This window comes from Leopardus geoffroyi, chromosome A3, assembly GCF_018350155.1.
Source record: "Leopardus geoffroyi isolate Oge1 chromosome A3, O.geoffroyi_Oge1_pat1.0, whole genome shotgun sequence".
Lineage (NCBI taxonomy): Eukaryota > Metazoa > Chordata > Mammalia > Carnivora > Felidae > Leopardus > Leopardus geoffroyi.
The window spans coordinates 85,118,532-85,143,127 of NC_059336.1; the positions used below are offsets into that span (position 1 = coordinate 85,118,532).

The 24,596-nt window shown below is 41.2% G+C and overlaps 1 long non-coding RNA gene across 1 annotated transcript in view; it reads right to left on the bottom strand.

The window, feature by feature from the left end:
- Nucleotides 1–2,410: 2,410 nt before the first annotated feature.
- The window catches only part of LOC123580882, a 265,201-nt gene continuing 243,015 nt past the window's right edge, over nt 2,411–24,596 (bottom strand). Inside the window, exons 3-5 of the long non-coding RNA XR_006703519.1 lie at nt 23,260–23,327; nt 4,187–4,352; nt 2,411–2,945 (exon numbers count right to left, since the gene is read on the bottom strand). This is a non-coding gene — a long non-coding RNA (uncharacterized LOC123580882). The remainder of the gene's footprint in view (nt 2,946–4,186; nt 4,353–23,259; nt 23,328–24,596) is intronic.

Consider the following 24,596-nt stretch of genomic DNA (forward strand, 5'->3'; position numbering starts at 1 on the left):
CAGAAATGGCACCACCAAGAGACCGCTGAACTCCAAGCTGTCCTCATGAGGAGCAGTGGTAACAGGGACAGGGTAACACAAGTGAGAGAATTTGGGTATAAGTACTGTTGGAATTTAGCTGGGGGGAAAGGGAACAGACATGTCAGGTGACATTAATTCACTTAAAACTCCACTTTCTCTAGACATATGATGCCCAACAGGGACCTGAATATTCTGAGAAAATAGAACAAGGATACTAATACCTGAAGCACTTTTTGTTTTTGCTATTTTAAGTTCTTTCCTGCAATTTACCACTGAATCTTAAATTGCACAGACTCTGGGTTCTGATACTGTGATTTCAAAAAGTTACTTCCACAGTCTAAAAATTAGTAGATCTTTTAGAATAAACTGGCTTTCCAGAGAAAAAAGCAAAATATCTATTGTAGTCAGATTCAGAAATTATTTATATGGAATAAGACCAATGTTTAGTCTCTGAAATTACAATAAGGAAAAATATGCCTAAAAGTTGGGAATGATGTATTATTTAAATGAGTGGACACCCTAAGCCAATACTTTTCAAACTTTAGGATATGCTATGGACTGAATGTGTATCCCCCCAGAATTCAAATGTTGAAATCCTAATCTCAATATGGTGGTATTTAGAGGTGGGGCCTCCAAATTGGGAGATGGTATTTGCATGATTAGGTTATGAGGGTGGAGCTCCCATGATCCAACTAGTGCCCCTATAAGAAGCAGACAGACTATTTGCTAGCCCTCTTTCTGCCATATGAAGACACAACAAGAAGCTGAGTCGCATCCCTAACCCAACAATGCTGGCACCCTGATCTTAGACTTCCAGCCTCCAGAACTGAGAAATAAATTTCTGTTGTTTATAAGTCACCCAGTCTATGGTACTCTGTCACAGCAGCCTGAACAGACTGCAGTAAGGTACATCGGAGTCCATGAAGGATCTTGTTAAAATGCAGATTCTGATTCAATGGGCCAGGGAGAAGCCAGAGAGCCTCCATTTCTAATAAGTTCCCAGACCATGCTGCTGTCACTGCTTGTACTCAGACTCTACTTTGGGTCAAAAAGCCCCTAAGTGACCAATTTTCAAAGAATTTGCAGCCATCTACATCCAGATTAGTCTAAGGGCAATTTGATACCTGATGATTTGAAAGGTACTTCTAGTCCTTGCTGGTCTTCAGTTTCATCAATGATTATTATAAGAAAACACTCCCATTATTATTATTATTATTATTTAAATATTCTCATTATTGAAGCTTTTTTGTTGTTTTGGATCTGGGCCATTAAAGATTTAAGTCTGTGGAGATGAGAAAACAGCAGGACACAAATGTGGAGAAGAACCTTGATTTCCCCCTGCCCTTCCTCTTTCCCTCAAGCTTGACTTCACCTATAGATTTGGAGTTGAGGAACACAGCAGCATCAGACTAGGGGCTAGGGGCAGCGAAGAAAAACTGGACTGCTGTCCTGAGAAATGTGGCTAAAGACCCTTCCACATTAGCCCCTGTGAGAAAAGAATGGAGTCAGTCCCATGATGAGGACAGCAGCCAAGTTTCATCATGTGTACTCAGCTTTTAATGTCACTGCTAGAAAATGGATTGAAGGAGCGCCTGGGTGGCGCAGTCGGTTAAGCGTCCAACTTCAGCCAGGTCACGATCTCGCAGTCCGTGGGTTCGAGCCCCGCGTCGGGCTCTGGGCTGATGGCTCAGAGCCTGGAGCCTGTTTCCGATTCTGTGTCTCCCTCTTTCTCTGCCCCTCCCCCGTTCATGCTCTGTCTCTCTCTGTCCCAAAAATAAATAAACGTTGAAAAAAAAATTAAAAAAAAAAAAAAAAGAAAATGGATTGAAGACAGAAAGAGAGCTTGGTCTGTAGGTGACTTGAAGAAAAGAGATAATGTAACTCTTACATTTAGAGACCATTTAATACCAGTTGGTTGCTCTGACTTCTTCAAAAGCCTCCCCCTTTTTTTTCTTTTAAGCTTTGTTCCCTTCTCCTGTCTTCTAATCCACTCAGCAAATATTTGTAACTACTTTGTCCCAGATACTATTCTAGGAGCCGGGATCATAGCAGGGATCAAAATAGATAGAAGTTTTCGAACTTACATTTTAATAGAAGATGCCAGACAAAAAACAAGTACTTAATTTAGAATATGAGAAAGTGAAAAATGTTATGGAAACATGATCATACCAGCACTATTCGCAACAGCCAAAAGGTAAAAGAAACCCCGGTGTCCACTGACAGATGAATGGTTAAACAAAATGTGGCACACACATACAATGGAATATTATTCAGCCTTACCAAGGAAGGGAATTCTGTCACATGGTAAAACATGGATGAACCTTGAGGTCATGATGCTAAGTGAAATAAACCAGTCATAAAAAGACAAATATTACATGATTCTACATATATGAAATACTTAGAATCATTAAATTCATAGAGACAGGAAGTAGAATAGTGGTTGCCAGGCCGGGGGAAGGAGCAAAGGAAGTTGTTAATGCATATAGTTTCTTTTTGGCAAGATGAAAAAGTTAGGCAGATTGGCTGCAAAATAAGGTGAATATACTCAACACTACTGAACTATACACTTAGAAGTGGTTAAGATGACAAATGTCATGCTACATGTATTTCTGAAAATGCTATGGAGAAAAATTAAGCAGAGAAGTGTCTTCGTTAGGCTTGGGTGGGGAGGCTGCCATTTGAAATAGGGTGGTTAAGAAAGGCCGCATTGATAAGGTGGCTTTGGCACAAAGACCTGAAGGAGGTGAGAGATTGGGCCACATGAGAGAAAAGACTCCAGGCACAGGAGATGGCAACCGAGATGGCAGGAATGACATTCCATTTGTCCTGTCACCCTCACCGTGGCTGGGTTAGAGCTGCCCTCTGCCTTCATCTCTCCTCAGGTCCACTGCTTGAGCCAGTACCGGAGAATCACCAGCAAAGACCTAACAGGAACAAGCAAGGACTCATTTAGGAGTGCCTGAGCTTTTCTGTTGCTCTGGCAGCTAGTCACTCCTTTTCAAGTTTTTTAATATTTAAGAGCTGAAGGGCAAGCAAAGTGGTGTCCCTTCAGTGAGCCCGAATCAGATTGATAAACTGATGGACCAAGACAAGGAGGGGACGATCAGAGAACATGAGATTCTCAGGTTCTGAGAAAAAGCTATTAATTAGTATAAGGGACCTGGGGGGACCTGGAAGACAGAAGGGCCGATGGGGAAAAGGACCATTCCATTCTGCAGGGATCATATCCTGGCTCCAGCACATTGCAGTCTAAAGGGTACTGGATGGTGATAATGACCTAGGCTTCTAGAAAGTCTCAGCAAGGAACGGTGCTCACCCCAAAGGCCTCAGCTGTGCGACAGAAGGGAAGCACATGGCTGCAGACATCTAAAGGGGAGCAGAGAAGAAGGCCATTGGTGAATCCATCTAAGGCCCCCCCGGGAACTCTTAGAAATAATACAGGGGAGGGGGGTAAAGTCCAGTATAATGTGGTGCTACTCATACTGGGGCCTCTTGTTGATAAAGGCTGGAAATTTTCATTTACTAAAGGCATTCATCTCAAGTTTTGTGTATGCGTTCAAAGATTCTAGGAGTCTGTGATCTAACCAAGCTCTTATCTTCAAATCTGGGTTAGCTTCAATTTCAGTCAATTCCCTTATCCTGTTTGTGCTTCGATTTCTTCATAAGTAAATTGGGGGCAATAATATCTGCCCCCATGGGGTAGCTGTGAGTGTCAAATAAAATAACAGATGGAAAACTACTTGAAGTGACTAAAAGTCCTAGAGCTCAGTCAATAAATAATCATGATTATTATTATAGTCTTTTCATTGTCATTTTATTAACAGAATTTTTCTTCCCCCTCTCCACCCCAGAAAAAAAAATCTGCCGAGAGTCTGAGCAAAACAAGGCTCTAAAGTTAGGTGTGCGATTTATTTGTCTTGGTCCCTTATGAGAAATTTAGTTTTAAGCCCTTTTCAAACATCTGTTGCATTTCAACTCAGTAAGTGCAAATAACAGAGAAATAGTAGCATCTGGGCTAGAAATGAAAAATATCTGCTCCTATTTTAAAAGAGAGAGAGAGAGAGAGAGGGAGGGGGACAGGAGAGAGAGAGGGGAGAGAGGAAGTAAGACTGTTAGATTTCTCATACTGAATACTGAGCACTTATCACTAGAAATCATGTTGTACCTGACATGCAGGAAGCTGCGTGATTAATGTGAATGTGCAGCGGCCATCTGCTCTGGAGTTGGGCTCTGAGTCCCAGTGCCCCGCGCTGGGTCAGCACTTTCCTCTTCGGTGCTGAGAAGTGACTTTCTCTGTTCCCCACCCCCCTCTCTTGTGCAGGTCTTCGCTGCTAGGAAAAAAGGAAGAAATGGTCCATGAAGTTTCATTTGCCTTGGAAAGAACAGAAACATCTTCAGAGAAATCACAGGCCACGGCACTGGGGGAGGGCAGTAGAGAAGGGGCCTACAGCCAGCCCAGCCTGCTGCCTGCAAGAAGCAGAGAAGGCCGACAGGGATAATAGACCCAAGGCTCAGACCACACCAGAGCAATCTGATCATTTTAGGAGAAGCAAAAGCTCCAGTAGAAAAGAAAAAGATCTCCTAAGTCACACAGGTTTATTTTTTTTTTCCTCCCCTTTTGAGTGAGTTTCCTGGAGTAGTTTTTGTCTGGCCTGAAGGAAGTCTGCTCACAGCAGAGGGGAGAGCTGGCCAACTCATCACCTCCTGGGGCAGACACAGGCCCCATGAGTTGGATATCAAGACAGGCAGCTATTGTCACAGAGGAAACTGAGCCCAACGCAGTGAGGCCAGAGACAGATGCTGGGATTAGCTTAGGAGCTCAAGGAGCAGCGGTTCGAGGGGATTTGGTCTGACCCCTTAATTTGTAAATGGGCACCCTGAGGCCAGAGATGCTGTGGCAGGCTCACCACAGGCACTCAGAGCTGGACCCATGGCTCTTTACATTTCAGCAGGACACATCCAGTTTGTCCCTAGGATGCTCAAGGAGCAACAAAAGGTTTTCCTGACTTGAATCCATCTGCATGCTTAGAGTAACTCCCATATCCATTTGCTCCCCAAAATGGAGTCTGAAGGATACAGGAAACAAATGTCTGTGATTATCATCAACTAGTAACACCTGCTCACAGCCACAGGGGGATGGAGAAGAGACAGAGAAGACGGGGAAGGGGCCATAGGATGTAGGACAGCCAAGAAGAACGAAAGGAAAAGGGAGGAGAACATGGTACAAAGAAAGAGAAGAGGGGCGACTGGGTGGCTCAGTTGGTTGAGCATCCGACTTCGCCTCAGGTCATGATCTCACTGCTTGGGAGTTCGAGCCCCACGTCGGGCTCTATGCTGACAGCTCAGAGCCTGGAACCTGCTTCGGATACTGTGTCTCCCTCTCTCTGCCCCTCCCATGCTCATTCTCTGTCTCTCCCTGTCTGTCAATAATAAATACATGTTTCAAAAAAAGAGAAGAGGGTGAGGAGAGAGAGATGAGGAAGAGGCAAGGAACGCTCCCAAAGCTTGGACCAGAGAGGAGAGTAAGAACACTGGGGGTGGGAGGGAGTACTATTTGATGAGAAAAGGGGAAGTCAAGGGGAAAATCTAGCCAAACTTAAATTTACAACAGTCAGTCTAAAGGACCAAAGTCTACTCAGTAGCCTTCTGCTGAGAAGCCCTATCAGGTTTGGGGCGGGAGGGGGGAGAAAATGTATTACCTTGAACCCTGACCTCAGTTTTTATCACAAGGGGTATAGAGGTCCCTGGTGAACAAGAGGAACTTCCGCGCCCTGGTTGTGCAGAGCCCTCCTCCCTGGGCATTCTCACCTCGCAGAACCTCCTCTTGGCACAGGACAGGAGGCAAGAGTTTTAAGTTACACACCAGGGGCCAATAGGACTGCACAAAGCTCATATTGTTCCTACTTTAATCATGGTTTTTGCTTCACAAATCCTGCTTTGAAACCATACACTGTGCTGAAGTTTTATGGCGGCTCTTGGAGTGGTTTATGGTTTTATCAGAGATTTTATTTTTCTAAAGTTATCACTGAATTTCCTTTTGCCCCTCCTCAAAATAATTATTGGCAAACGTGTGTAAACATAAGCCTGACAAACGTGTGGAAAACGTACAGGTAATGATACCACACCTTAGATTTTCTCCCAAAGTAAATTAAATCAAGCCTTCGGCTTTCCCATTCTCTTATTTTCTTAAGAAAGAAAAAACGAGGGGGCAGAGAGAGAGGAAGAGAGAGGAGGGGCAGTAAGAACACCTTTTTTTTTTAAGTCAGAAAACCAAATTCTCACAATATTTAATGACACTTTTCCCTGTGTGTAGGGACTGAAGACTGAATTATGCCAAGGTGTGACAATTAGAAAAATTCTGAGTCAGGGAAAGTTTACCTTAGCCTGATTTTATGCCTTCAATACGTGCTTATACTCTAAGACCTGCATTTAGAATGGGGATTTGAGATATTAGAGAAGAAGTCAGGGAAGCCAAAAAGACACATTTTCTCTAAACCATATAAACAGCACTGCTTTAACTCACAAAGGTATTCATGTGAAATTCAGCAAGGACTTATGTGCCACTGCACGGCTGTCACTGTGGTAGGTTATGGACTGTGAGAGAGAAGGGTCAGCCTAAAGGCTTTGCACACCCCTGATCCATCTCAACCACCTGGACGAGGGCAAGAGCGTCCCCCAACTGCTTTCTCTGTTTCCTCTCTTGCTTCCCTACAGTCCATTCCCACATAAAACTCAGAGTGATCTTTTAAACTACACATCAGAGGACATCACTCCCTTGCTCGAAACCCTCCAGGGCTGCTGCTCCTACTGGGAATAAAAGCTGCACTCCTGACCCTTAACCTGGTTATCCTCCACTCGGGTTCCCACCTCTGCTCCTCTCATGCGCTCTCCCCTCTGCCCATGAGGCAAAGTCACAATGGCCCTTTGGGTTTTCTGTTCCTTTAGCAAACCTAACTTGTTCTACCTTAGAGAAGTGTCCTTCAAATATTTTGGAGATTCTTCTTGTATCTCAAATGACTGGAAAAATTATGCAACGAGCCCAAATTTTCATCCCCAGGACAAGGATGCATACTCCAAGAATCAGGTTCCGAGAAACAATGGTAGAAAAAACCAAGTCATTTCCTGCTTGCCACTTTTCAAGTTCAACTCCTTGAAAGTGCTAATAATTGCATTCGCGGTTTGTGTCTCCCCTTTACTAGAATGGAAGCTACAGGGGTGCAGCAACCTTATGTGTCTGTCCCATAATTCGCCCCATCTCGAACCACGACAGAGACTTAGTGGATACTCCATCAATAGTTCAAAGAGTGAATAAATGAAACTATAAAAAAGGGCACTCACACATCACAGTTTTAAATATGGATTCACAGCTATTCTTTGACTAGGTACAAAAATGAATACAAATTCTAATTGCAAACAAGTTCCTTCTTGCTTAAAAAAATGCAGGAACAAAAATGGTGACATCAAGCCCTCATGAATCTACCAAGAAAAGCTCACCTTCCCCCAAATCTTCTAGCCGAGGCCTTTTGCAGCCTCCCACTGACCACTCAAGGAATGTGTTACTTCAAAAGAGAATACTTGACTAACGGCCTTTTCTTCATTTGAGGTCATGATTCAGCTTTCTAAGAGACATCCATTCATAACAAGACAGTGTGGCCAAGCTGAAAGGGTGTTATAGCAGTATTTACAGTGGGGGCTGTTGCTGTGTGACTCGGGGAAAAGCTTTTGAGTCCCTGGATCCATATATGCAAAACGTGGCAATAAGCTCGCCTTCAACTTCTCTCTTCAGCATTTCTGGGGATATGTTATATTCAGATCAAATCCTATGAGCCTCTTTGGGAAAGAAAAAAGTGATATATGTACAGAATACACTGAATGAGTGAGCTATCTTGCTTTATCTACTAGAAGGTGATAGACTCTTGGATCAGCAAGGTGTCCTCCTCTTCTAAGAATATGACTTGATGATTATTCCTAGCCCACAGAAAGACAGATTTAAAGTTAGTAAATCTAGAGAGAGAGAGGCGAAAAAGAAAGAAGCTCAATTTAGACTATGACCTTATAGAAATTTAGGGGATAATTCCAGCCAAGAGCCAGGCTGAAATTAAGGATTCAGTTTCCTGTTCTTGCTGAGTCAGCTCTCCATAGTGTGTCCTTGTGGTTTTGCTTGATTTGATACAAATTCTAAAAATATCCGATTTGTTCATATTTTTAAAAAGCACGTAAAAACTGACTGCAATGGTGTCCACATGACCCCCACAACTGGCATTACTTGGACCACTTTTCTCTGTGATTATATGAAACAGCACAGTTGTCTAACCCTTATTCTCCTTCCACGATAAATCTTAGGTAGATGGTTGTGGCATCCTTGCCCATTGCCTGACTGATATGCATTCTTCTCTTCTTGCTCATTTACGAAACTCTGTTTTCAGGTGCAAGATGTCAGCCCCAAGTGAAATACTCCTTTGTCCAGCTTCCTTAGGAGCTCAACATGGCGATGTGATATGGCTCTGGCTAATAAGATGGAAATAAAAGTCTACTGGGAGCCTCTGGGGTATGTTTGCTTCTCCTGATGTGAAGGGGCAGGTGATGATGGCTCAGTCTTTCCCTTCCTGTCATGTACAGGAGGAAACACGCAGTGGCCACCCGGTAACCACCAGAAACAAGCATGAAGACAAGCACTCTGGTATGATGGGCATAGCAAAAAGATGGAAAAAGTTTAAGTCCCTGATGACATCACGGAGCAGTTACATCTACACCAGAAATAGCCTTCATCTCGTCTTCTTGATATCTGAGAAGAAGAAACACCTATTTGCTTAAGTCACTGAAATTAGCTCCTGCAATACTCATAGCCAAAATCATTACTAAGTGACACAATGACCACATTATTTGAGAGTGGAGAAATGGGTCTATATATGGAAAAGCATCCTGCATCAACAGGAATGAAGGGTCCTTGAGAAAACCCTTACTTCCAGAAAACAGCATCCCTATATCATCTTTACCATTTAGTCCCTATCCTTCACAGTTCACACATAGAGATGTGGAACTATTCTAAGATTCTGAATCCTAGGCCTCTGCAGCCTCACTGTTTCCCACCAGCCAATTCCCTCAGCTGCTCCACATCCGCCCTTTACTATTTTCCATCCATTCATCAGTTGCATTGTCCAGGTTTACAATTTTCCAAAGTCTGCCCATTTCAATTAGATACCAGGGTCGCAGACATAACCCGGCAGCCCTGACCTGCACGGGGCTAACATCAGAGGCGGCTGGATTCCTGCAGGCTCTATTTCTATATAGGCCATCTTCAGGCCAGGACTAGATAATTTCACTCATCTAGAAAATTAAGGTGAATAAGAGAATAGAAAACTGGAATGGCATATGGTCTAGCTTCCTGAATTTGTGTGATTATCCATTATCAAATAGCAGACACTGAGTTATTAAGTCTATTGACAGATACAATGTAATTTTCTTCAAACAGATAACTGATCCTGGAACTGATAAGGTCTGAATGTGCAGCGCCCACTGCTTCATATTTTGATCATTCTTCACTTTCTTCATTCAGTGGTCTAGGTTATCAAATTACCAGTACAAATAGATAAACAGAAGTAAAGCAGCACAGGGTGTCTTAAATTTATACTCAGGGTTTTCTCATTTTGTTACTCAACATTTTCTGACTCTGAGCAGACTGCTTTATAGTCTTGGGACCAAGAAAAATTAAAATAAGTAGGAAAAATTACAACATTGAAATGTTAAAAAAAAAAATCCAGGTCTCAGAAAGGTTTGAAATAAATTGCACAGAAACAGGTGAGATAGGGCTCTAAGCTTAGAGAATGTTAAGGATTTTAAGTTTAGAGGCAACACTGTTCTGGTACTGCTAAATGTGGGTAGCGCTTGCCTTTTCCTTTTATAACCCCTGGCAAAGGGATTTATGCAGGTAATAAATCAACACTGAAATGCAGCTCCAATTACAAAAGCAAAATAAAATCAATGGGACAGTGCCTGATACAAACTGACTGGAGAAGACATTTTGCAAGCACTTAAAAAATACCTCTGTGAGGGGTGCCTGGGTGGCTCAAGCGTCAACTCTTGATTTTGGCTCAGGTCATGATTTCACGTACACGAGATCAAGTTCGGCATCCGGCTCCACGCTGAGTGTGGGGCCTGCTTGGGATTCCCTCTCTCCCTCTCTCTGTGCCGCTGCGCTGCCGCTCACACGCACAGTGGCTCACATGCTCTTTCTCATTTTCTCTCCCTCCCTCTTAAAATAAATAAATAAACGTTAAAAAAAAAAAATACCTCTCTGAGTATACACACTAGGCACTCAAAATGAAAGGGCACATCTGTTTTCCAGCATTTGGGACTAACCTTCCATACTACGAAACAAAAGAACACAATCCTTCTTGTCCCATAATTTAGCCTTGGGCCCTAACTGAAAACTATTTATCGCTGATCTTTCTCCCCCACTCATATGATTTTGTCAATGCTCTGAGTTCCAAAGAGTTAACAACAAAAATAAGAGCATCTAGGTGTTTGCTTTTAAATGGGTAAATATAACACTCTCCAGTTCCATCCACGTGGCTACAAAAGGCCATATTTCATTCTTTCTCATTGCCAAGTAGTATCCCATTGTGTATATAAACCACAATTTCTCTATCCATTCATCAGTTGATGGACATTTATTTTAAAATTTTTTTAATGTTTATTTATTTTTGACAGAAAGAGAGAGGCAGAGCATGAGTGGGAGAGGGGCAGAGAGAGAGGGAGACACAGAATCCGAAGCAGGCTCCAGGCTCCGAGCTGTCAACACAGAGCCCGACGCGGGGCTCAAACCCACAGACCGCGAGATCATGACCTGAGCCGAAGTGGGACGCTCAACTGACTGAACCACGCAGGCACCCAGTTGATGGACATTTAGGCTCTTTCCATAATTTTTCTATTGCTGAAAGTGCTGCTACAAACATTGGGGTACAAGTGCCCCTATGCATCAGCATTCCTGTATCCCTTGGGTAAATTCCTAGTCATACAGAGAAAGACAGATACCGTATGTTTTCACTCTTATGTGGATCCTGAGAAACTTAACAGAAGACCATGGGGGAGGGGAAGGAGAAAAAAAAAAAGTTAGAGAGCGAGAGAGCCAAAGCATAAGAGACTCTTAAAGCTGAGAATAAACTGAGGGTTGATGAGGGGTGGGAGGGAGGGTGGGTGATGGGCATTGAGGAGGGCACCTGTTGGGATGAGCACTGGGTGTTGTATGGAAACCAACTTGACAATAAATTTCATATTAAAAAAATAAGAAAAAACAAAAACAAAAAAATAAATGGATAAATATAGTATGTATATCATGATTAAAATACAAATACCAGAGATTACATGAGCCCCCTGGGAGGGAACCCATGGATTAGCAGTCTAGTTACTCTTCATTCGTGAAGATGGAGGTGAGACCCAATGCCTTCACTGTAGATACTATAGACTGGGGCTGAATTCTTACTAGAAACCAAAATATTTTAGAAATTCAAACACGTTACCATCTACTCAACAGTAATTCACTATGTACTGAAGTTTCAAATAAATCACTGATTATATCTGACTGTAAGAATATAATTAAATATAAGATTGTATAAGAATCTTAGTTAGTAAATGTTGTGATCATGATCCTTGGCATATCAGATATTCAGATTTCACTGCACCTTTAACAGCCACTCACCAGGTATCTTTGCTTTCCCAGCTAGAGGCCTTTGGTATTTGTAGGAGGATTCAGTTGAGTTAAGATTTTTCCTTTTCTAAACCTGTTAGGAAAACCGTTCTACTTCTTTTTGGCTGGTCATTTACAAAGACTAATAGCAGGTAGGCTCTTTGTGTTCCCTGTTGAGTTGAATGTGTTTATTCTATAGCAGCGGAGTTCCACAGCAAATTTTAGTTCTCAAACTTCGGTGTTTTTAGTGTAATGGATTTCTGGAGGATTCTGTTTGTTTCAGCGTTTCTCTTCCCTTCTGGAAGGGCCACAATGCAGATATGAGTGACAGAGTTCAATGAAAGAATAAAATAAAAATATTAATTACCCAGAGCTGCCTGGATCCTAACAGCCATGCTGAGTATGTGCGACACTAGGCATCCAAAGAACATCGATATTTATTATGAAGATGTGTGTATTGATTGAGCTGTAAAATGATTCAAAGTAATATATGCCATCCCAATAATTGAACTCCATTCAAAAGAACACCAATGTAGCCACAATGAAAATTGAAAGAGACGATTTTGATTTATTAAATTACTCTATGCAGCCACAAGATATTGAACAAAGAGAGGAAAAGTTACTATGCGTCTATGGTGATCCTGTCTTGCTATCAGAATGAAGACCAGAGGGCCTATTTGTCTCCATGACTCAGAGGTGCCTGGTTCTAAGGGTCTGACCCCACATTACTTGGAGGATAAGAGCTCTCTAGAAGTGAGCACTTGGTGGCCCTGAGGCAAACTGTGAGGCCACACCTTCTTCTATCAATGGCCTGTCCTCTTATTACATTACCTCTCTCCCAAGACCTTCCCTGGTTGCCCCAAACACTCGCTTCTCACCTCTATGAACTCCTATGTCTGCAAGTGGATATAGGCAGAAGGGGAGATAACAGGGATGGAATTCACATTTAAGGAAACTCTAATGGGCTTGCTTACTCAAAATCCTCAACTAGCCAGAATCTCTCCTTAGATTCTGCTCACATTCAGAAGACAAATCACATACATCTCCCAGCACATTCAGGGAAGAGGTGTGGTTAGTTGGCTTGTTTTTAAAGGACTTTAGAGTCTATATTATATTGAGGTCTACACATTCATCTCAGCTTTTACAATCCTCTATATCTTCAATTATTAGTGCAAATTCACATTCAGATTGGGAACTTTGATATTATAAAGGTATCCATTATTAAAGAAATATATAATTATCTTTACAATACCATAATTACTGAGACATGGAAGTAAACAGAAAGATTTTAAACATAGATTAAAAAGGTATTTTATGCAACCATCAACCAAAAAAATGTTAATTCCCCAACATGCCCCACCTCATTTTTTTTTAATTGGTATATTCCAGGTTGAATGATGGCCGCTCTCCAAAAGATATGCCCATCAGGAACCTATAAATGTAATCTTACTTGGAGAAAGGGGTCTTTGCAGAAGACCTTCAGCTTCTTAAGCTGAAAGTCTTAAGAAGCGATCATCCATCTCAAGATTATCCAAGTGGGCCCTATATTTAATGACAAGTGTGCTTCTAAGAAGAGAAGAAGACACAGAAGAGAAGGCCATATGAAGATGAAAGCAGAGATTGGGGGTAGGCAGCCACAAACTAAGGAACCCCAAAGCCACCAAAAGCTAGAAGAAGCAAAGAAGGATCTTCCTCTAAAGCCTTCAGAGGGAGTATGGCCCTACTGACACCTTGTTTCAGACTTCTGTCCTCCAGAACTGTGAAAGAATACATTTCTGTTGTAAGCCACCAAATTTGTGGCACTCTGTTACAGAAGCCCTAGGAAACTAATACATGGAATTTCACTATATGTGATTAAATGTCACTCAATAAATGCAATTAAGTATAATTAAAGATGAACATTCTTCAGTAAGTCATTCAACAAACACTAATTTTTTTTAATTTTTTTTTTTTACTTTTTTAAAATTCTTTTAATCTTTATTTATTTTTGAGAGAAAGACGGAGTGTGAGCAGGGGAGGAGCAGAGAAAGAGGGAGACACAGAATCCGAAGCAGGCTCCAGGCCCTGAGCTGTCAGCACAGAGCCCGATGCAAGGCTCAAACTCAGGAACCATGAGGTCATGACCTGAGCCGAAGCTGGACGCTCAACCGACTGAGCCACCCAGGCGCCCCCAACAAACACTTATTAAGTGTTACTATGCGCCAGAAACTGTGTAAGACTCTGGAGCTACAGTAAAAATTTTCAAAGATATACTAAAAAACCCTCATTGACCTCACAGTGAAATCTGAAAAGGCAATTTTTTTCCTCAAGACTTTGTAGAACAAGAGAAAAATATCAGAGACTTTTCAATTTTTTTTATGATTGTTATTTTAGAGAGAGAGAGAGAGAATGCAAGTGGAGGAGGGGCAGAGAGAGAGAGAGAGAGGGAGAAACAGAATCTGAAGCAGGCTCCAAGCTCTGACCTGTTAGCACAGAACCCGATGTGGGGCTTGAACTCATGAAGCATGAGATCATGACCTGACCTAAGTCAGGTGCTTAACCGACTTAGCCACCCAGGTGCCCTTATCAGAGATTTTAAAGAGGAGAATATTAACTAGGGTAGAGGAAGGTGGAATCCTTTTATATAAAATCTATAAAGGCAATATTAATGTGAAGAACAGATATTGTTACTAAGGGGCTCCAGAAAGGTTTAGAGACATTCCATCCAAACTCAGAGTTTATCAGTCCCCAAAGAATGCAAGTATTTTCCACTATCACCTGTTAATTACAAAGGAAAAGAGCACCACTGAAACCCCCACAAGACCTAAACCTTTCCCAGGTAACTATCCTGAGGAATGAAAGATTTTCCTCTATCTTATTTGAAGAATTAGAAAGTAAAAGTGGCTTCAAGTCTTCTGTTGTTTTTCTACATTTTCCAGATGATATTTTGCATTATGATGTGTCATCCCATGTTGTATCAATCACATTACAATATGTCACTTAATGTAACATAAAGCAACATGATTGACACAATCTACTAGGGCTTGTCACAACATTGCATGTCAACCAGGACATTTTTATGGGTTTTGTAAAGAAAAAAAAAGTCAACATATTTCACTGAACATCGCATCCAAGGTGTGGGGAGAGGGAGGCAAAGAAAGGCTCCTTTGAAGATTTTTGCAACATTTCTGTTGAGAGAACTGATAAACATCTGTTAAGTAAATGGAGTCAAATGTCTTCCCTAAACCCATATCAAATGGGCCCAATAAACTACGGCCAGCCTGTCTTAGGTTCATGGTCAACTCTTACTGCTCCCTGTTCCTGGTAGCCACATTTAATCCAAAACACCTTTAAAAGAAGGAAAAGAACTACCAAATGGAAGGCCTACATCTAAGGCAAAGGAAGCAATAAAGGCCGGCAGTCCTCGGCAGTAGGTTGGGAATGTTCTAGAAGCCACTATTGGTGTAAATGTGGTTGTAGGTAACAACTCAAAACAACTTGAGCAAAAGCGGAATTTATTATAAGGATATGGGGGTTTCTCAAGGAACAGTGGGCAGGAATAGAACTAGACCACAGGAAAGGACTAGTAGAAATAATTAGAATTCTAATTAGAATAAGTAGAATAATCCATCAACATCCTCTCCTCACCTTCTCCCTGCTTCTCTGTTCCACCTGCTTTCTTCTTCTCTCTTTACTGCTGCCCAACCCTTTTGGGAGAAATTAGCCCTTATTACCCCCAACTGTGTAAGTTAGAGTCGTAACTACATGGGAAATGCTAGTATATACTTGTTAATTTCCTCTGGGGGATGTATTTCCCTCTTCCTTACGGTATTCCAATTCCCAAGCAATGTAGTGCATGAGGGATGGACCTTACCTCTAGCTCCAGAGGGAAAATCAAGTCAGCTCAATCAACCAGTGGATTTCATTGCCCTGGCCAATAGCTGGTTCAGGAAAAGCACAACAACTAAATAGGTCCAGTTAAAATGAATCCACAGATTTATGTAGAAAGCTAGGACACAAACTCACTCTTTTTCCTGGGGCCTAAGTGAGAATGTGAACTTGGGACTGCTTTGTCATTTTCACAACCATGAGGGGAGCCAGCTTGAGGGTCAAGCCAACGGAGAGGAAGAAAGCCAAGACTTGGATCCTACTGACATCATTTGAGTCCTTGACCAAATCACTCCTGCAGCCTAAATCTCTCCTAGAATAGTTTGAGAACAGAAATCAACAAAACCCCTTTATATTTAAGACAGTATAAGTCCAATCTTCTAGTCCTTGCAACCAAAGGAATATCAACCTATATAAGAGACTAACTTACTATCTTTAGGAGTATCTCCAGCCAACCTAGCTTGAGCCAGCCAGTCTAATCAGCCATGGCAAGGGTACAAACACAGTCGGTAGGTGCGAAACCCCATGGACTGAGTGGGAGAGCAGTTCTCAGAAAAGAGAATGGGTGGCATTTTGAATAAAATCTACTACCAGTGAAGATACCCATTCACTGGGTGAGTGGATACACACAGCCCTCTGGAGCTTTGGTTCATTTAAGTTGGTTGGTCAGCATCTCTGCAACTTGGAACTTCTTTCTGGTATGTCAGTGACGGGTTAATTGGATACTCACTCTAAATAGGGTGCCAAACCTCACAGATAGGTTTTAATAAAATAAATAGTTTATATTCAGATGGCCTTTCCCCTTTTTCACAATCCTTTTCCCTCTTTCTTTTCTGCTATTGCTGTTTGTGTGTAGAGGAACATAAGGAAAGATTTTCACTCTTGCACCTTATGATTCCACTCCCTCCCCCCACTCCTTAGGTTTCAAAGGACACCCTCTTTTAAGAATGTCCTCTTTCAGGGGTGGTCACGTGGCTCATCCATTAGAGCTGAGGATGCAAGGGGCTCACCCTTTATGGATGAATCCTGGATATGATGGAACAAGGCTTAAATATGCTCATATCCTTTACTGAAGGAAGCCCTTTTGGAATTTCATGGAAAGCAACAATCAGAAACATGCATACGGAGTTATGCATAGAGTTGCTCATTCAAGGGTTTTGCTCTTTTAAAATAATAATTAAAAATCGTGTTGTTAAAAACATTAACTTTGTTAAATAAAGTATGATTTATCCATATGATAGGATTCTATTAAACAACTGAAAATCTGATTTCTGTAGAATATTTTATGAAATGGAAAAATGCTTGTGAAATATTGTGAAGTGAAAGAAGCAGGTCCCAAAGTGTATACACGGCATGATGATCCCTGACTCCGCACATACTCACACACGCTACAAACTGGAAGGAAACGGGTGTTAACTGTGGTTACCTCAGAATTCTTAACGTAGTAGAATTATGAATGCAATTTATTTCTTTTCTATATACTTTTTTTTTTGCATTTTCCAAATTTGTCCACAGTGAATAAATATCACTTTTATAATGGGGGGGGGGGAAGGTTATTAAGGATTAATTCCATTTTTATAGATACATAATATACTTTATTATCTGAATTTTGGTGTCAGAGACAGTGAAAGCATATAGACATGAAATACTTTTGAGGCACTGTAAACGTGTCATGTATAAGGCATACTGAAGAAAATGCAATCAAATGACATTCTTAAAGATAACAAAAATAGTCATTACCCCCCTTAAGTAAGGAAAGGGTATTTTTTGTTCATCATATTTCCCAGTTAAAGAATTTTGTGAAATGAACAAAATGTGCACTTTCATTTCTACCTTTGAAACTCTTCCCAACAAAGGTCAGAACAATTTCCTTTCTCCATCGTCATACTGTGGCAGCTATGTGATTTATAACTCTGATTACATTTTTGTCTCCTACAATATGCTGAAGTGAATGAGGTCAGAGATTCTGCTTTCACTCAGTTTCCTTGTTTTTGTGGCTTGAAGTCAAATTATTCATATTACTTTAATGCAGTTTTGTTTAGCTTAATTATATACTGAAAGTCTGGCACACATAATTAATCAATGTATTGCTAGTGACTGTTGAACAGCCCATATCTGTTGGAAATTTTATTATAAAATACCGGATGTGAGGGGAAGGAAGACAGGAACAGATGAGAGAGAAAAAACATGCCATCTTTTCCTCCGATGAGTGTTATCACAGTGGTCATGTGTGTTGAGAGAGTCAGTTTAGCTTTACAGATTTGTCCTCACTTCTGGAAAATCCAAACTATATCTTCTATTGTGTTTGTTTGTTTGTTTGTTTGTTTTTTGGGTTGTTTTTTTTTTTTTTTTTTTTTTTTTTTTTTTTGCCTGCCAGGTTGACACACCAACAAGAGCTGCCTCACGTATTTTTTCATTTCACCTTATACAGATAAAAACATGCACTATTCTGCAGGTCAGACAGGGAATACTGGGCACAACTCGTGTGATTATATAATCCAAGGTTTTACCAGAGTCTTACCTTCCCCCCAGTAGTCAGTCATTACGCTTACACTCTTGCGCTTATTTCATATGAGCAAGTTGGAGAGAGAAATGGCACCCCAAACTTTTTTCCAATAAAGATCTTTTAGTTTCCTTAGATTTTGTGAACATTTAAGGAATTCTATTGTAAGAATGTGTAAAACCTGAGTTAAAGTTTTACAAATTTGCCTCAACATACATTGCCACATGGAGCTGATATACAGACATTAGCAAATCTAATATCCCTTTGAGCACTTTTTTAATGATAGAGTTCAATTTGTCCATTCTTCGACTGTCTTTACAGCACCTGCTGTGGACCAGCCACTGGGCTGGGCTCTGTTTCATTTGCTACAAGATGAGAATCACCGTTCCTACCTACAAGGAGCTTACAGCAGGCGAGTGGTGGAAAAGCCACATAAACTCAGCGTTGCATGTAGTATGATAAGTGTTCTCAGTGAGCTGGACGGGGGGGGGGGGGGTTCCCCAGCCCCCCAGTGGTCCAGGAAGGCTTTGCTGAGAAGGTGACACTTGGCAGCATCTCAAAGGATACAAGACAGCCAGGAAATAAAGTGCTGTCCTTTCATCTGCTGGTCCCTCGGGGATCCCTACATCGTTATTAAATCCATTCCAGAAATAAGAATACAGAGGAACAGAGAGGTTAAATGACTTGAACAGTGTCACACACCCAGAAAGGAAAAGGTTTGGCTGCAAACCAGGCATCCTGCAGACTCAACTGTTGCGCTTCCCACCAAGGCAAAACAAAGAACCTCTCTCGTTTTGCTAGGGTGTGCAATGCCCACACAAAGGCACTTCGCAGAAAGTGCATTATTTGTAAATAGAGATCTTTATTACCTCCCAGAGATATCAAGGAAACTTAAAAAACTGCTTCCTGCAAGCACTTTCCTCAGCCAAAACTAACGCAGCACACGTTAAGTACCTGGCTCAAGATGATGATAATGGGGAAACTGGGGATCCCAACACACATGCTCTTTTCATTCCCCTGAAACACCGGCGGTTCTATCATGGGCTCCCTGGCAACTGACCTGCTTTTTGCTCCATTTTGCATAACCTCAACTGTGCACCTACAACAAAGTCCCTTTTCTCTTCTATTTAATTGTTATGGTCACTGCCACTGTTGAGTGAAAAATAAAATATCTCTGTGCTGACATGTCACTTTATTTTGTTCTGTTTATTAAAAAAGAGAGGGAGAGAGAGAGCAGAGAGAGAGAGCATAGAACTGAAACCAGCAGAAAATCATCCTGTTTGATGAAAGGCAGCAAAATTATAAAAGTAATCAAATTCCATAGAATCCAACTAAATATGAAGAAACTGGGATCATAGTATGTTTCTAACAGAACTGTTGGCTTTAAGAAATGGCTGTGGCCACAATGAATCACTACCCTATTAAGTCCCAGACATTTCAGCAACTTCAAGAAATGGAGACAGGAGCCATAAGTAGGGTGCCTGGATTTAGTCACCATGGTGGTGGTGATTCCTTGTCATTATTGAGCTGGTTTTTGAAGGTTAAGACCCCATCAAAAATGGAGAGCACACAGCAGAATGGGTGGTTCCTATGCTGTCAGCAGCACCCAGTGGACATCTGAGGTCCATTTCTGGGCTTTCCATAGGTCAGAAATCATCTAATGCTTGACCTCATCTTGTCCTACCCTTTAGACATTTCCAGAGATCAAGAATAACATCTATATTGAGGCAGCTGGCTTCCATTCTCCCCCCAGGACAAATTTTGCTCATAACTGTTGTTTTTGATGTTTATGTCAACTCCTAAAAAATGTTCCGCAAGTGTAATTGGTCAAACTGCAGTTTAAACATAATAAATTAGAAATGAATATGAACAAGATCTCTCATTTTTCCTATTAGTTTGTGTTTGCAGGGTGGGGAGCCCAAAGGAAAGAAGTATTTACCAGGCTAGTATTCCCTGTATCTTGGAGAACCACAACTCTCCCATCTGGCACTATTAAACATGAATACATTGACATGTAAACCAGTGAAGAGACACTTTCCTCTATCTTTGTGAATCATTTATCGTTCTTGCTGTACACTGAGACAATGTTTACTTCTACTGGGCCAAAGAATTCCACTGGGAAAGTAGATGATCCCGTGTCTTTAGCCGAAGATAAGTTTTTATCCATAGGCCTACTGGGCGTCATTTAATATGCTGATGTTTTATATGCTTCTCCTTTCTCTAAGAGTTGAAATGGAATAAAAGATTAGAAAAAACTGGAATACCATTTATTAGGTCTATCCAGCGCAGAATAAACCCTATGTGGAAAAAGAAAGAAAGAAAGAAAGAAAGAAAGAAAGAAAGAAAGAAAGAAAGAAAGAAAGAAAAAAGAGAGAGAACAGGAGCAGAAAGTTCTTTGGGGCTATGATGTGAATGGAGGAGGGATGTGCACATGCATGCACACGCATGTACATGCTCACTCCCTTTATGCACGTGTTAATCTCTACCCCTTGTCCCAGGGAAAGATAAAACATGATCCTCACTCACTTACAGTTAATCTCAAAGGTTAATTTTGTTGCCTGTATGGTGTAAACAAAGAAGATATTTCTTTCCCGGCACAGGGCCTTCTGCCATAAGTGAAACAGAGACGAAAGTCAGTGCGTCCTAAGGATTAAGGAGAGGTCGGAAGATCCGAAGAACCCGGTGCTGACAGACCTGCTTATTAAAAAGCGTACTCTGGTGGCGGGGCTGCTGCTGATGGCCTGACACGGCCGGACTTCAGAAGCCCAGCGCACAATCAGTGGACTGTGTTACTCTGGGGACAGCGGGCGCAGGGAGGCCTTTTCTAATTTGTCAAAGTTGTATCTAATTCCACAGAACAAAGTTCGCAAAGAGAGATGAGCAGAATCCACAAATTATTGCTCATTCACCAAGCCCTAGATGGAGCGATAGAGGCAGCGTACAGCTACGGTTTTGAAAAGTAATTCGACCCCTGCCAGTCGGCTTTGGGTAATTCCGCTTTGTGGGCATAACAGTTTCCCTTGTTTTTTGTTTAATAGGATTATTTCTCAGAATATTAAAAAGATAGCATCAACATCTTTCAGTGGCCCCATAAACTATTTCTGGAAATATAAAAAGAATGGTTCAGGTGGTTTCGTTACTCCTGATAGGACTTTTGTTCTCTCATAAGCTAAAAAGAAAAGAATGTGGTTTGGGGAGGGGTGCGCCTGGAGCAAACAAAACAAAATGTTGTTTTCCAGAAAGACAAGATCATTCAAACTTCACATTGCCCATTGAAACTCCTACTTGCCTATTTGGAAAATGAGGCTGACCTTCAAATGAGACCTTAGAAGTTCTAACTCTGAAAATTTAGGATATGTTAAAGAGAAATGCATAGACATGTTCCTTTCCATGCGTCAGGCAAGACTATGAAAAGGAAACACGCTCTCCAGAAGAAAACATTCTGAGCAATCTTCAAATGGAATCTTCAAGAAAATACTGCCCTCTTGATGGCAAGCAGTGGCACATCCAAGTGGAAACAGGCACAGACTATTGGGAGTTCCGTTGATCTGTCAGCCCACTCTGCTAACCAGGGAGGTGGACAGGTCCACCCCGTCAGTGACTTCGCCATATCAATACCTGAGGAGTTGTTACAACTCAGTGCTTTATAATGATAACAAAAGGAAAGGTTCTGGAAAAAGTAAACTCACATGAAGAAACGTACCACATACCACCACCAAACAGTTCATGCACACATAAAATACAATTCACATGTGGGTAAAACCAGTTCTAATCAAGTCTAGCTACCCATCCCTCCTCATCAGATGTTTGATGAACTCTGCCTAGAGGCTGTCCTAGGTATCCGGGAAATCCCACCTTCTGGCGTGGGTGACTCTTCCCTGCAAGGAGTCTAACTTACACGGGTCGCTTTCGGTTTTACCCAATAGCAAAGACTCTCAGTTCAGACATGAAAAATTCATCAAGACTCACGATCTGCCTTATGCAGAATCCACAGCTGTGGCTCTACAGCTGTAGGTATCAACCTCCTCATTGCTCAGACCCATGAAAGTACAGAAGTTTGGGGCAAATGTGACTCTAACACAGGTAGGCCTGGCTAACTGCTACTGCACAAATTTCTTTGCCAAAAACCTCCCCCAACTAAGAGGAGATTGATTTTAAGTATCTCTACTTGTAGGCAAGAAAAAGAAAAACCTCGATGGAGTATATCTGAAAGACAATTATTTTTTAAGTTTTATTTAATTTATTTTTTTTAATTTACATCCCAGTTAGTTAGCATATAGTACAACAATGATTTCAGGAGTATATTCCTTAATGCCCCTTTCCCATTTAGCCCATCTCCTTCCCACAACCCTTCCAGTAACCCTCTGTTTGTTTCCCATATTTAAGAGTCTCTTATGTTTTGTTCCCCTCCCTGTTTTTATATTATTTTGCTTCCCTTCCCTTATGTTCATCTGTTTTGTATCTTCAAGTCCTCGTATGAGTGAAGTCATATGATATTTTGAAAGATAATTATTTCTAACTTAGAACTCTTTGCTGCTCCCCGTCCTCTACTGAACAAACCTTTGGACACAGGGCCAGAGGTTAAAAGAGAACTTTCCTTGTTGTACTCATGAGGTTAGGCCTTAGGGAGGCAGCCTGGACTAGTAAGCAGAACCCAGGATTTTGAATTAAGATCCGTTACTTCCTGTGAGATCTGGGGCGTGTCTGTTACCATAACTGAGCCTTAGTTTTCTCATCTAAAATGAAGCTGAAAGTAAGGCTTCCTACTTGCAGGGCTGACAGGACAAATAAGTCATGGTATATGAGGGTGCTTTTTAAAATATACTATAAATGTTAACTGCTGTTTTTGTTTGGTTATTTGTCCTTTTTTTATGATTATTAACTGCTTTGGCTCATTAGCAAGTTATGTCCCCACCTGGTCAGTTAGTCCACAAAACAATCTTTACCTCTAGTCCTTTGTAAGACCCCTTCCCCACTGAAATTAAATGCCTGTGAGGGTAGGACTTTCATAGCCCGTTCTATTAAAACATAAAATAAGTGTTTATATAAAAGTCAACTTTGCCATTTTGATTGGACTTTGGGTCAAATAAAAAGCACTGCAAACCAGGTGTGTAGAATTGGGCAGAGGGTGTGTTTATAAGAAAAACCACCCACGTGATATTATTTTATGGTATTTACTTACATTTCTCTCCTCCAGCTTACAAAAGAGTTTTGAGAAAGCTTAAAATATCAGGCACCAAAATCATAAAACTGAAAAAGAAAACACTAAAATGAGTAATAAGACAAAAGAAAAAGCAAATTCGTGCTAACCTACCTTTCTGCAACAGAACATAAAAACTTAGCACCAAGGCATTGACAGTCAAAGCAAAACGAGCAGGACTGTGAGTGGCTTTCCTTTTCCAATGTACGAAAGATGTCAGTGGGAGAAAGTCATTCCCTAACTCTAAATTCTGGAAGAGATTTTTCACAGAAGTCTTCACATGACTGACTTTGAACAACACAGTAGTCTCCATAAAAGGTTTTCTAAAAAATGACCACTTGTTACCAGTTACCTGCCCTACTGAGAGGGACTCTCAGTTTGGAAACTCAATTTAAAAAAAGAAGTTTGCCTTTTGCAGTAAAAAACTTGGTAACTCTATCTTACTATAATTATAATAGACTCATTATATCTTACTGTAATTTATATTTTCAATAACGATGAATTTACACAAGTTTATAAAGAATTTATTTTGTTTGTTGTAATTAGCTAAGACATATTGAATTCTCATTATGAGCCAGGCAAGTGCTAAGCCCTTTACCTGTATTGGCTCATTTAATCCTCCACAGAACCCTATGATACAGGGATTATTATTTCACTCATTTAAACATGAGAAAATTGAGACTTAAGGAGGTAAAGAATCCTGCCCAAGGATATACCACTTGCAAGTCATTGTGGGGTCTGAACTTGAAGCCAGCACAAGGTTATCTGCCAGACACCTTGCCACTTTGCAAACCCTCCTCATACACTTTCAGACAGACTTGATAAGGACTTCAACCAACCATCAAATGAACGCCGAAGTGTATTGGATTTGTTGAGAAAAGCAAGTTGCCAGCCAACACAGAGTCTATATTGTACACTGAGAATTTATTAGAAGTAAATTTATGGAAAAAGAAAGGAGTATCATTCCTGGTCTGCCGGTGGCCAAGACTGAACAACCAATCAGAGCACCTTAGGAGAGTGTGAACACTTCACTTGAAAGTTGGGTCAAAAGCCCACTGGACTTCTACTTTGCTTCCCTAGAAAGTCAAGTAGACCCTCTCATGTTATAAGGCTCTCTTCCAGAGCCAGAGCCCTGTGTTAAGATGTTTGATCTTTACTTCATGGTCCTTGCCCACGTGTGCTCATGTCAACAAGCTGGCAAGCATCATTCTGCCTCACTAGACAGCAGTGCGCTGGGTATGTTCTTAACCTCCAGCAAACATGAGATCATTTTAATTGATTCTCAGTCTCAATTTCCTTAACCAAAAAATGAGAAATCA